This window comes from Mastomys coucha, unplaced genomic scaffold, assembly GCF_008632895.1.
Source record: "Mastomys coucha isolate ucsf_1 unplaced genomic scaffold, UCSF_Mcou_1 pScaffold22, whole genome shotgun sequence".
Lineage (NCBI taxonomy): Eukaryota > Metazoa > Chordata > Mammalia > Rodentia > Muridae > Mastomys > Mastomys coucha.
Window position 1 is genome coordinate 67,660,223 of NW_022196905.1, and position 14,672 is coordinate 67,674,894.

The following is a 14,672-nucleotide window of genomic DNA, read 5'->3' on the forward strand; positions in this document are numbered from 1 at the left end:
GGGGTGGAAGGGAGCAGTCCCGTGGGTTCTCAGTCTCAGACATACCAGACTCCAGTGGATATCTCAGAAGAACTGAGAATGAAGTGGGGGCCCCGGGGGTAGCTCAGTCTGCCCCAGGCCGAAGGGAGAAAGGGACAGGGAAAAAGGGGGCACCAGGTGGTTCCTGGGGGCCGAGAGTCCTTGGTCCAGTCTGGAGGCTGGAAACGTTGAGATGAGTCCTGCGGGAGATTAGACACAGCTCTTTAGGGGAAGGCCTAAGCCATTGTTCCAGCAACAGTGAGTCTAGATGAAAGGAGGTAATCCATAGTTTTAGGGTTTTATTATAGAAGAGGGGGGAGGGGGAGGGAGGGAGAAAGAAGGTAGAAAAGTAGAGACCGGCCATGGCTACATGGAGAGAAGGAGGAAGGGAATGGAGAGAGAAGGGGAACAAAGGGGCAAGAGTCAAGGAGGAGTAAGAGAGAGAGGAGGGGGCTGGTCTTTTTATAGTGGTCTACCTTGCTGTTGGAACGCCAGATAACTGGGGGGCGGGGCATACCTGGCTGTAGTCAGATGACTGTGGGGGTGGAGTCTAGCCAGAATACTAGGAGCTCCGGGCATTGTCTACAGCTCCTGGTGTCAGGCATCTTTGTCTTGGGGCGTAGCTCACTGTTCTATCCCTTGTAGAATTCTCTACTGGATCTCCAAAGTAAGCCTCGCTCAACCAGAACACAGACTGCCTTTCAGGTCCAACAGGGAAGTAGGAATCTGGAGTTCAGCAAGAGACAAGAAAGAATGTGGGAGAGTGAGTCTAGTCAAAATGCATTATAGATACTATGCATACATATATGTAGCTGTCACACACAGACATGCAAAGAGGTCATGATAAAATACACAGTGCCTATATCATCTGGATTTTTAAACCACTATAGTCTTCGTGCCCTTGAGAAGGCCTGAAACAAAGAAAATTGGCATATATTATAATATGTACAGTAACCCTCTGTATATGTCTGTTCTGCCTTCATGGGGTCAATCAAACACAGACAAAAATGTTTATGAAAAACAACTGCATCTGTCCCACTTACACTGCTTTGTGTGATACAAGTAATCAGGAGACTGTATGGGTTTTCTGCAAACACTGTCCATTTCATAGAAGGTACTCGAGCATCCTTGTATTTCGGTATCCACTGGGTGCTGCAGCCAATCACAGGAGGACACCATGAAACAGTCCTGATTATATGCTTTTCAGGTAAAGACAATTCCAGACAGCAAGGATCAGGTGGGGTCATGATTCAGATCTGTGCTTTCAGAATGCAGAACAGAATCTTTTATCCAATTCCAGCCTGGGGTACCATCTCCTCTAGCTTCCTAGCTACTTACAGGCTATCCTGACCCTAGAAAGGGATCTAAGCCTAGGAGGCAGCAAACAGCTCCAGGAGAGGAGCCACAACAGCAGGGAAGCAGCGCCAAGAACAACAGGAAGCTCGAAGCCACGCCCCTGCTGGTTGAGCGAGCGCAGGCCTGGAAGCCCGGGTTATTTGCTCCAAAGAGCCTTGAGCAGATGTTACATAAACAAAACCTCCACTGACTCCAATTCTGAGACTGGCCTAAAATAGCCCCGGGGCTAGACTCTGTCATTTCTAGTGGTTCCCCATGTGTTCAAACTACTGCCCTCATTGAACCATGTTTGTGGACACGCTGCAGCCTCCTCAAGGGACAGCTTCCCCTAGGACCAAAAGGAAGGCTGCCCATGGTGACCCAGACACAAGTCACCCCTCTAAGACCTCAGATGGCTACTGACTAAGGGACATGTCTCCTCTCTCCAGGAGGCAGGAAGTTGGGGGAGGAATGTTTAAAGAGTCTCCCCCCACCTCCATTTTCCCGTTCTTTTCTCCATCTTCCCTTTTTTGTCTCTCTCCTCCTCTACCTCCTCTCCTTCCTTCTCACCCCTCCCCTTCCCCCACTTCTCCTTTTCCTACTCCTTTGTATAAGGCAGAGAAACCTGAAGCAAGCTTTCTAGGTTATGGGCAGGCAGCGGGAGATTTCCTTCTTGGGGTTTTTTATTTGCAATTGATTTAAGACTGATGCCTGCGCTCCTGACTGACTTTATGCTTGTACAAGTTTCCCAGACCCTGTTTGGGTTTCAGCTCCTTGGTGCTACATACAGAAAACCAGTCCAGTGAACATCTGGAGGTTTGAACATCTGTGCCCCAGCAAGGGGTCACTCCAGCTTTACCACTTCAGCATGGGTCCCTGGAAACTGTTAATCATCTTTTTCTCTTTGGCCGCTTGCCTCTCTCTAGAATCTTACAAGCAAATCTTTAAAAAAATAAAATAAAATAAAGCAAAACAAAAACCAGTAAAGCAATATCTACGATTCAGAAATACTGGGGCTGGATGCTTACTGTATGCCTAGTGCTATAGAAAGTGTTTGATGTGTTTCCTTTTGTTTAATTGTCACTGAACAGTCCTATGAAATTTGCAGTTATTACTTTCAGGAGACAGAAAATGGCAGGCTAGAAAAAACACAAAACAAAACGATAGGACTTGTCAGAATTTCTACAGGGGTGGGACGGGGCCAGAGCTGACAGGAACTGATTGTGTGAGAGGACATCTGCCAGAGCTCAGAGCTCCTCCTCTTGCTTTTCTTTCTCCTCAAAGTCCAAGCTACTCTATCTTTTGCCCTCCCAATTAAACACAATAACCAGTGTTCATCCTAATGTGGTCTCTGAGGCCCAATTGGCCAACATGCTATTGACATCAGGAGAAAAAAAAGTGACACATACTGAGGGAATGTTGAGATTATATTCTTTTTCAGTACTTATACTTTGAAAGAGGTCTTTGTGTTTCTCTGGGTTAGAGCCTCCCAGACGTACATAGTCTTTGTATCCCTGAGCCTAAGTTCTAAGCCATTTAGAGGAGGACTGAAACAATGTGGAGGCAAGAAGAGGCCTATGAGAGGGCAGCACTCAGGCTGGGACCAGTGCCAGGCTGCAGGGAATAGGGAACACTCATGTCGCTTGGGAATTCTTAGCTTTCCAAAGATTTTAGTTCTGACCTCAATTGGTTTTTGAGTCCAGGACCCTCAGGAATGTTGGCCCTAGGATGGCACACTCCTCTCCTAGAACTAAGGCAACTTTACCACTAGACAGAATCAAACGACATATATGGGGTGGGACTGGGTAGACCTATGTGTTACAACTTTAGGTATCTTGACCAGAATGCCTAAGGGAAACATTTAAATGGAAGGATTCCTTTGGCTCACAGTTTCCTCAGCCCATGGTTACTTGGCTCTGTGCTCCTGGGTCTGTGGTAAAATGTGTCATGATGGTAGATACATGTAACCAGAAAGCAGAAGAAGTGACAAGGGATCTGGGGACTCATCACAGCTCTCAAGAGCATGCTCATTTTGACTTACTTCTTCCATACCGGTTCTACTTCCTAAGGCCTCTAGGACTTACCAGAATAGCACTACCAGCTGGGGTCTAAGCCTTCAGTGCATGGACCTCTTTGGGGGGAACACTTCATGCTCAAATGCTCACACCTTACTTGTATGGGATTCAGTGCTTTTATTCCTTACTCATCCAAACATCTCCAAGAGTCCTGAGATAGCCACCATGTGCTGATACTAGGCTCTGGGGATGCAGACATGAATTGTAAAATAGTGGCTATGGTCCCCAACTTCAAGGAGCTTGAAAGCTAGAGAGGAGAATGAAAGCAGCTGTGGCCAAGGCTGGGGGCAGATGCAGCAAGGTGTTTTGGAAACCCAGCTGAAGTTCTGCTTAGGCCTGGGTGCTGAGCACTGGGGGTTATCTGAGTGTTGGCTGAGGGAAGGGGCATGAATACACACACACACACACACACACACACACACACACACACACACACACACGGTGGTTTCCTAGGAGAGATTGCCCGGTGCTCTCTCTTCTCTGGAAACCTGGCGTGTCCAAGACTTGAGCTACAGTATCTACTACAACGCCTGGCCTCCCCACCACCCTTTACTCATGGCTCCCCAAGAGAGCAGGCATGATTTATCTGATTGGAGAGTCAGGAGTTCAGAAGGGGAAACTGGGACAGGGTGACTCAGCTGCTTTTCTGGGGTGGGTCACTCCCTTCTGAGCCTGAGTGTAGTTTATAGAAGATGTCTGTTGCCAGAAGGTGCTGACTGTGTAGCTGCAGGAGTGAGTTCAGGATGGGGAGGGAGAGATAGTACGAAGTCCATTTGGCTAATATATTTAAAGCTACATTCTATAACCTAGCTGTCATTAGTATTTCCTGTTTTGATCTCCTTTTTGCCTGATGCTCGTGGTAAGGAAGAAAGTAACTGGACTCAATTGAATAATAACACAGATGATACTTAAGCGTGGTTCGTAAGTGAATGGTGCGCATGCAGTCGCCCCTCTGGCCCGACTGACAGGAATGTACATCCCACGTCTAAGACCTGAATGCCTGACCTGGAGCTCGGTGGGGGTTGCCTTGCCCATCCCCCTACCTTTGCAGCCCACTTCTGACCTAGCTCAGCAGAGAAGACACAACAGGAGAATGCACGATGAAAGAAACTAATCCGAACAGTTATGTTCAGGTGTGTACCGGTCCCACACAGTCACCAGCTTTCTTTTGTCTGGCATGTATTTGTTTAATTAGCACACACAATATTAGGTTTCATCATAACTTTTTAAAAACTAAGTTCTCATATGGCCGGATTTGAACTAACAGATATTGGCCTGCCTCTGCCTCCTGAGTGTTGGGATTAAAAGCCTGCGCTGCCACACCCGGCATCATCATGGCATTTTGAAAACAATTATGCATGTGCTTTGTTTTGTTTTAAATTTTGTTGCTTCCCTCTTCTTGCCCATTGCCCGACTCCCCATAGCCCCCTCTGCTTTCCTGTCTAATGCGTGCATTCTGCTGCCTTCTGCTCCCTCATTCCTCGGCACCATCCCCCACTACTCGTGGTCTCCTCTCTTTCATCCACTCTCTATCCACACTCAGCCTCACTTATGTACACACACGGAAACGTTATAAGCTAGGATGGGGGGAGACATGCGACTTTTGTCTTTCTGACTCGTTTACCTCACTTAAGGTAATACTTTCCAGATCCATCTATTTTCTCCCAAGTTCTGCCACAGAAAGCGTTAGAGGCAGTCGTAGCCCAGTAGAGGGAGCTGTTTCAAACAAATTCCACAAGCTGGAGGCCAACGGACATCCAACCAGGCAGGTGGTCCTGTGTATGCTTTGGAAACTCCAACTGTTAACAGCATAGTTGGCTGTTCAAGCTCTGAGCCAGACCAAAGCTTATGCAAGGTAGCATTCTGGGCTTTGTGGGCTCCCCAGGATTTTACATCCTGCTTCTTCAGCAGAGTATAGTCTGAACCCAGTGTGGCAGTTTCTAGTTTAAGCCTTTTGTATTCCTCAAGGCAGGTCTTAGCTCTGCTATGGTGCAGGAGCTGGCAGATACCGCTGACCTTGCACACACACACACACACACACACACACACTAAGCAGTGTTCTTTTATGGATTGAAGTCTTCAGGGAGAGATCCTGCATCAGAGCATCAGAGAAACCCACAACTCAGGCCATGGGGACATTAGCAGTGATTGGCTTTGGAAACAGTGGCTAGGAACACAATAAAGGAGAGAAAGGTGGGGAGGCCTTGGAGGGCTGGAGAGAAGGCGGGTAAAGTTCTTGTTGCACAAGCGTGAGAACCTGGATTCTCATCCACAGCATCCACCCAAAAGGCCCAGTCAGGCCAAGCGCATCTGTAATTCTAGCTCATGAAGGTGGAAACAAAAGGACCCTGGGCATTTCTGGCTGGCCATTGTAGCTAAACTGGTGAACTTGGGGTTCCATGAGAAAGTCTATCTTTTTTTTTTTTGGTTTTTCGAGACAGGATTTCTCTGTATAGCCCTGGCTGTCCTGGAACTCACTCTGTAAACCAGGCTGGCCTCGAACTCAGAAATCCGCCTGCCTCTGCCCCCTAAGTGCTGGGATTAAAGGCAGGCACAACCACCGCCCGGTGAGAGAGCCTATCTTGAAAGTAAAATGGGATATGATTGAGAAAGACACCTGATGTTGACCATTCGGCTTCAACATTTACAAGCACACATTTACACAAGTACCTTCTAACACACACACACACACACACACACACTCGGATAATGGAGCTTGAACTCACTGAAATGCGTCTACATCCCTGTGGGCCTTTGTACTGGACTAGACTTGAATTCGGAATGACCACAGGTGTGATAAGACTTGCTAAATAAATTTCACGATTAAGACAACTACTGAAATGTGGAATAAATACATCAAGGAAAAGCACTCAAAATCTGCTTGGTTGAGTAGGCAAGTGTTCCTGTATGTAAATTTGTCTTGAAGAGGCATTTTCATACATATATATATATATATATATATATATATATATATACACACACACAAACATATATGTATATATACACAGATATGTATATATAGATGTGTGTATGTATACATACACATATACATATATATATGAAGTATATATACACATATATGAGATACATACATATATATGGAATATGTACAGATAGACATATATATAAATACACATATATATATCTTAAAATATATACTATTTTAATTGTGTGTGCACACATGTATACCGGTGCCCACATAGGTCAGAAGCACTAGATCCCCCTGAACTGGACTGGAACCAGAACTCAGGTCCTCTGGAAGAACAGTATGCCCCCTTAATTGATGTTCTCTCTGTAGCCCCAGCTGCCATCTTTAAAAGTTTTCTGCCAAAGAACACTGGATTTTGTGTGTGTGTGTGTGTGTGTGTGTGTGTAAAAGGCATTCAACTGTTGGTAGCCTTGACCCAGTGATGCCTAGGTCAATCATATCCAATTATATTGCAACTTCAAATGCTGGTTTTCTGTGCTCAACTGGATGAACAGAGCTTGGGAAATGTAGTTTGTGCCCCAATCTGGGAAAGGAATAGAGGGTTTGGTAAACAGTCTTTGTAGTCAGTCTTGGCTAGAAAAGTGATCCAATTATTCTGTGGACGTAGTCACTAGATCAGTGGTTCTCAACCTTCCTAATGCTATTTCTCATGGTGTGGTGATCCCCAACCATAAAATTATTTCATTGCTACTTCATAACTATAATTTTGCTATTGTTATGAATCATAATGTAAATATCTGATATGTGACCCCCACAAAAGAGGTTGAGACTCACAGGCTGAGATCCACTGTAGCAGACAGTCAAGAAAATGTGCTTGAAGATAAAGGCACCATAGATCTCTCCTAAATTTCCAAAATCATAATGAACCTTGGTGACTTTACTTTTTTCAAATCCTATTTTTAATGATGGTTCTTAAATGCTTTAAACTCCCATGTAGCCCACCACCCACCAGAGGTAGTGGGGGGAAAAGGGGATACAGGGGAAGCGGACCTGTTTAGAAAGGTTCTTCAGAATAACTCCCATCTGTGTTGTCTGGAAATGAGCAGTTCAGTTCACAGGTTAGCGGGCAGCGACAGCTCGATCCACTCGCAAACACTTCTTGGCTACTCCAGCAGTCCAGTTCGGTAGAGTCGGGTTAGCAACAGTGGTGACATGACCTAGCAGAGATGGCCAGGCCACAGCCTCTGCTCAGGTCAGAAGGAGGGACCAACAGGAACGTCAGGAGAAGTTCTCAGCCTTGCCTCTCTCAGGGAAGCAAGGATCAGCCAAGATGTGAGACCCACAAGCGTAGCCAGCAAGCCAAGCTCTGTCTCTATCATTATTCAAGTCCTGTTTATACCCTCCAAACATTACATGTCTTCCATGTGCTTTACCTCAACACGAGCATCCAATCAGCCAGAATCCGAGGAGTCCCAACAAATGCAGCCCAACTACGAAGTACGAGGCAGACCAAGACATGGATGTCGTTAGCAAAGAATCCTTCGTCATGTGTACTTTCATGTGCTTTCTTTAGCAGAGTATCCTTCCACCTGTGTCTGCTTCAGCTAAATGTTTCTTCACGTGTTTGCCCCAGCAAAACACCATCCAGCCGATTTCCAAAGAATCCTTAAGTTTCTAGTTCACCTTGGTCTTCAGTAGTACTCTCCTACCATCTTTAAGTCACAAAATACATAGACAATTCTTTTTTTTAAAGATTTATTTATTTATTATATGTAAGTACACTGTAGCTGTCTTCAGAAACTCCAGAAGACGTCAGATCTCATGACTGATGGTTGCTTTCTCTGCACGCACGCCCCCCTGCCCCCCCCACCCTGCCCCTGCTCGCTCTAGCCCTGGAAAATGACAATTCTTATGCTGTACACTAGACTCCATAGATAAAGAACTTTGAGGCCAGGTGTCTCTCTGACTACTGTGGACCATTTGTGAAAACCACCAGCTGCAGCATACAGGTATCAAAGTTGTCAGACACAGACACACAGAGACACAGACAGACAGACAGACAGACAGACACACACACAGACACACAGACACACAGAGAGAGAGAGAGAGAGAGAGGGAGGGAGAGAGAGAGAGAGAGAGAGAGAGAGAGAGAGAGAGAGAGAGAGAGAGAGAAAACGATATGTGGGTATGATAAAGCATTGAGACCATAGATTCTTCCTCCATCCGGAACCCATACCCAGTGTGGGAAGGCCACTCCAGCGAGAGGGTCCAGTGACTCAAGCTATGGAGTGTGCTCTACTTAGAGCATGTCTTCCTTTTCTCTCCTGGATAATAAACTGGAAGAGAATTAGAAAGAGAACCTGACAGGGATATTAGTAACCATCAGAAAATGCAGTGAATATGGAAACAGGATGTCAGATGTGGACATTTTTCCATAGGTTCGGGATTCTATAATGTACACATGCGTCTTTGCTTTGGTTTATCTTATCTTCTTTGAACTCATAAATATTTAGCTTCATGTATAAATAATGCATCTAAAGCTTACCAACCCCAGGAAAGTAGTTACATGACAGCAGAGCAAGAGGATGGGGGAAGCCAACTGTAAAAAGGACAATTACATCCCTGTGATTCCTGCCCCACCAGAGACCCAATACAGTGTTGACTTTGGACATTTTAAATTACAAATGTCTTATAGCACTTAAAGCTGGGTTATGGTGTATTTTGAAATTAAACAACATTTTTGCCTAGAACCAACTCTTTCACAGAAATTATTCTTGGTTTCCACGAAGTTATGAAAAATAAATTGGAGGAATCTTCTATTAAGATTTTAAAAGCAAGCAAATAATGGTAAGGATAATATCCAAATCCTTCATCGTTTCTTCTCTCCGTTTTCATCCAATATGGGAACACTTAACCACACAGGAAGAAGTGGGTGGATTTGGAAAGTTGCTGAATTCTCTAATTTGAATCAATCCGAATTAAACACAAGCTGCTGTTGTATTAGCAAGTGAAGGACAAACACAACTTATACTGAGTGGAGGTGGATGAGAAGTTGGCTCTGTGTTTCTCAGAAGCCCAAGGAGAGAGGGAGTTTTCTGAGATGGAGAAGAACTGAACCATTCATGTTTCCAGTCCTTGCTCCTCACAGCATCCTGCCTCCCGGCTCCTGCCTCGAGGTTCCTGCCTCAGAGGGCGGTTGGTTCTTTAGACCTCTGCAACACGAGGGTCCAACAGACAGTTCTCTAACTGCCCTTCTCAGCTCTCATACTGTAAATGCTGCATGAATGAGGTCTATTGAGTGGCATTTCCTTTTTCCACCTTTTGGCTGCCGTCTCATCCCACTCTAGCTCTTAAGAGCGGGCCCTCTTTCTTAATCACAAAGAAGTGGACAAGCTTCATTAAGATGTGAATGATGGTGCAATTGCCCATGAGTTCAAGACTAGTAAATCAACAGTATGTACGAAGCAAGGTTAAGATACAAGCTTAGACTTTGACTGATGAAGATGTTGTGACCAGAGGCTAAAAGGAACATAGTTTTATATTATTCTAGGAGAAATGGCCCAGTATCACTGATCAAATGTTTGCAGAGATATTGTGGAACACAAATAAAAACAAACTGGAGTGGTAGAGGTGCTTGTGGTACACATACCACCCAGAACTTCCAAGGAAGGCTTGGCTGTATAGCCCTGGGGAATGGGGTTGATAGGCAAGCTCTGACAGGGTCCCCCTTAGCCAGAGTCAGCCTGCCCAAAGCCATGCTTTTCCCTGATTTTGGGCCCTTTCCAAGTGCCCAGCTATGCTCCCTCCTGGCCACATGGGGCGATGCTTTGTCAGACGCCCATGGCAATTTGACTTCCTCTCTCTTCCCAGGTGCTAGGTCCTGGTGAACACCTTGTATCCCTGATCTTATTCAGTTCCAGCATCTGAAAACCCTGCTTCTTATAGCAGCTTGTACATGTGGCAAAGTAGAGATGAACTCTTTGAAGTCTCCTGTCTCTGTCTCCTACCCACCATAGGCTGTCTCTTTTCCCTCCTTGGCCCACACTCTTCCTGGTTCCAGGGTCTCAATGCATATGCCAACAGCCATCCCCAAGATCGTGGATACAGTGACTTCCTACTCAGATACCTACTGGAGATGCACCCGAGTCAGCCTCACACCAATGATTATAGGTCACAAGGAGGGATGTGTTGCTAGGTAGTGGTTTCTCCTCACCAGCTCCCAACACATAATTGTCTAGGTGTGGAGATGGATGTCTTTCCCCTTCATCCTTTCCCACTCCTACTTTCTGGACCTCAGTTGCCCTGTGCTGGCCCTTGCTCTCACCGCCAACCTCAGCATCCATGGAATGGGCTCTTTCCTTGGGTTCTCTCACCCCCGCCTCCTTCAAGAAGAGAGGAAAGTGCAAAATCACTTCCATTTATTTCTAAGCCACCTGCAATGGTTTCCCCTGCAGGTGCGGATGCTTTTACCTGCATCTTCTAGAGACCACTCACATTCCTATTCATCCTTTGTCTTTCTCCATCAGATGTGTATTTTGTACACATCTATCTGCAAGAATGACTGCAGGATGTCTCACAGGATGTGCTTCCAAGGAGCTGAGAGAAATTTATGGAGGGGGAAAAAAAGCTAGTATTCACTAGGACTTACTCTATGTCAAACATCTTGCTGAGTGCTTTACATATTTATTTCATTTAATCCTTATAACACCCCTAAGAGGTTGGTATGAATGGCTGTATTGAGCAAGTGAGGAAACCCAGGCTTAGAGAGGTAAGCGATTTGGCTCAGCAGAGGAGAGTTCAGATGTTGTCTCACTCCAGAGCTAGATGGAGCATCTCCTCCTAATACAAGAGAAGGAGGGGGGAACTGACTCACCCCACAGAGCTGACTGCTGTTGTCAGAAACAGCAGGACAGACAGCAAGAATGGACAGATGGACTCAGGGGAGAGTGATGTTCTCTTTTCTCTCTTTAAAGGACTCAACCACAACTCCGAATTGAGCTGGGAAGCAGATCTGAATGTTTGAGGTTGGTTGGCCTCATTTTAATCATGCGCCTAATGATCTGTCATCATTTAAAGGCCATTTCCTCCGCACCTGCACCCAGAGTGCAGCCAGAGGCTGAGGCTACGCGGGAGAATGCCACATAGTTCCCGCTCTGCGGCTTCTCGGCCACGTGTCCCACTTGCAGCCTTGAACAGCTTGCAGGTACCGTGGCTTCTGCAAGGTGCAAGGTGGGAGTGGGAAGAGGGGAAGCAACCGTCCTCTGCCTGTTGGCTTTCCTGACATGTCGGTGTTAGGGTGACAGAGACAGAAATGACAAAAAGACTGAACCGTGGATGCGGTGTAATTCGTTTCATTTAATATGGGGGAGACACGGAGACTGAAAGCTTTTCATGGCCCTCTGCTTGGATCTTTTTCTACTCTTGAAGAAATTCACAGACATCAAATCTCATACCCAGATGTTTAACACGGCCTCTTGCTCTGACAGGTTAATGACAGGCAGGATTTTCCTTCATTCCTATTCCAGTGTTTTTCAGGGGAAGCATTACTTGGATACGCTGATTTAGTTAAATAATTTAATATATGCATCTATATGGCTCTATATTGGGTCATAAATCAAAAGCCCAAAGAAGGGGGCAGTGACATTCCAAGCTTCCCATTTGCCTATCCTAAATGCTGGGTCCCAGATCTCTGGCTCATTCTCCTTAGAGGTCCTGGGGTTTCTGAGGCTCCACTTACAATGCTGTCTTCTGCATTTCCCTAATCCAGCTCTGGGAACTAGGGACCTGCATTCATTTTCAAGTGTCTTTACGATACCTGTCTGCTTGTTCAGAATACTGGACTGGGAAAGAGAGCAAAATCTAAATCTATCTTCTAAGACTTCTGGCAGTGGCGTCTGGAGTCCCGCAGACCTGGATGAAATCCTGACTCCCCGGCTTGTTAGCTGTTTCCCCTTGGATACATTTTGGCTTTTTGCTATGAGTCTCAGTTACTCATCTGTAAAATGGATATTGTCACGTATGGCTCATGCTACTATTGGGATGAAGAGGAGGAGGTAGCCATGAGGAGCCCTTCATCATGGGGAAGTGTCCTGTGCAGGAGCAGTTAGGAGAAAAGGCAAGAAGCATATCATCGCAAGCGCACACCTAGGGTCCTAAAAACACTGTTAAGTGAAAGAAGGCCATAGGCAAATTTCACTCGTTATCTAACCCCTTTTATGCTGAGAACATCAATGCTTTGGAGATGAACTATAGAGCAGCAACTGCCAAGGGTTGGAGGTTCGAGGCCTGGGGCTGACTACTAATGAGCATGCCATGCCTTTCGGGGTGACACACTCAATCTGGAAATAAATAGTCATAAAGGTTGTAGAAACATATGAATACACTAAAAGCCCACTGAACGGCATACTTTAGAGGGCCGAGTTGACATCTTTAAGAATTTTTAATAGAAATTTATTATGCATCTAAAAGTTTGGACTGTGAAGCCAATTCATCTTGTAGAATCTCTCCCCCTCTCCGGCTCTACAAGAAGAAGGGAATGTCACCTTGCTGGAAGCCGGCACTGCTTTCTAGGTAAATCATTTGCTCTGCAAAGACTGCACAATAAATGTCAACTCAGTGCAGCGCTGGCGTTCGTGGGAGCTGTGACACACAGCCCTCATCTTTCTGCATGGGGAGGCTGAGCGGTGTGGATTTATGGGCAGAAAGAACCCAGCAAGCGTCTCTAAGTCCAGAGTCTTCCTGTATCTTAGTCTGGGAGACAGTCCAGGTGGTAAGTGAGATATTGTCTCTCCATCTGTGATGGGAAAAAGGGAGCTGCAAACGGAAAAAGTCGGTCTGATTAACTGTGAGTATTTTGATGTATCATAGTCATTGGTTCAAACTGAAACTGAGACCGAGGGTGTCAGCGCGTGCATGTGCATGGGTCCATGTTCCCATTCCTCACATCACAGGAGGAGGAGGACTTTACTGAACGGTAAACAGGGATGAGTCAGCGAGTACTCTAAGACTGGAATGTATTAATTCTGGAATTTCATTGAGTTCATTCATTGCTTCCAAAGTATGATTGAAAAAATACACAGTCTTCAGGCGCAGTCTTGGACGAGGCTGTCAGCACCACTTAGGGACAGTTTCAGCAGGGGCAGGGCTACAAGATCCTCATAAAAAATGATCTCTTCACTATTTGAGATGTCTGTGTAGATTTGTGGCCTTACGCTTTGTGTTTAGAAATGATTAAATATGTGTGTGTGTGTGTTTTAATCAAAGACTTTTGTCTTTGTTTTTTTAATTTCTTCCAGATTGATGGCTGGCTGATATGCTATAGGTCCCACAGTGTTCTTTGGGGTATCTGGAGCTCGATTAGTGTCTAGTGAGGGGGGGGGATCTTTTTTTCCCCACCACATTAAAACATCAAGGAATTTATCAAATTATTTACTAGAAAAAATATGAGGTGTGTGTGTGTGTGTGTGTGTGTGTATGTGTGTGTGTGTATTTGTGGAGAGCGGTAGAGCTGGAGAGGCATTCTCCTTGACAAGATGGCGCCTACATCCGCTGTCAACTCCTGGTAAACAACTGTTTGCGCATGTGCGTAGAGTGAAAAGGCGCCAAGTCACGGCCCATCCTGGGGCGTCACATGGGGTGATGAGCAAACAGCCAATCATGGGCGGACACGCCACGCTGTGGTGTATATAAGCAGTGCCGATTATTGGCTCAGGGTCTTCCTCTTCATGATGCAATAAATGCTTGCTGCAGAAGGATCCTAGTGTCCGCGTGTCTTCTTGCTGGCGAGACGACTGCGCGGGCAACATGTATTCATGTGTGTATGTGTGTGTGCTACTGAAAGGTACACATATGTGTGCTCATGTCAGTCTATATCTAGATCAGAGGTTAACCTCTGGCTCCATTCCTCAGGCACCACCGCCATTTTCCTTTCTTTTTTATTTGAGACAGGATTTCTCTTGGCTTAGATAGAACTCACAAATAGGCTAGGCTGGCTGGCTGGCAAGTCCCAGAATCCACCTGTCTCCCTGTCCCCAACACTTGGGCTCACACATTCAGCTTTTTAACGAGTGTCTGGGTGCTCAAAATGCAGGTCTTTGTGCTTACAAAGCAAGCCCTTTACTGACTGAGCCATCTTTTTTCCTGCCCCTACTCAGAAACGCTATTTATTTTTTATTTTTTATTTTTAAAACCCAAATTTTGGATTTGTTTATTTGTTTTGGCACAGCCAAAATCATAAACCAAATTGAATCGGTTCAGATTTCACACAGACCCTTGCTTGACTTTGGGCTCCATGACTTTTTTTTTTTTTTTTTTTT

The 14,672-nt window shown here is 45.6% G+C and overlaps 1 pseudogene; it reads left to right on the forward strand.

Annotated features, from left to right (window-relative positions):
- LOC116104559 overlaps positions 1 to 14,672 on the forward strand; it is a 96,114-nt pseudogene that overhangs the window by 803 nt on the left and 80,639 nt on the right.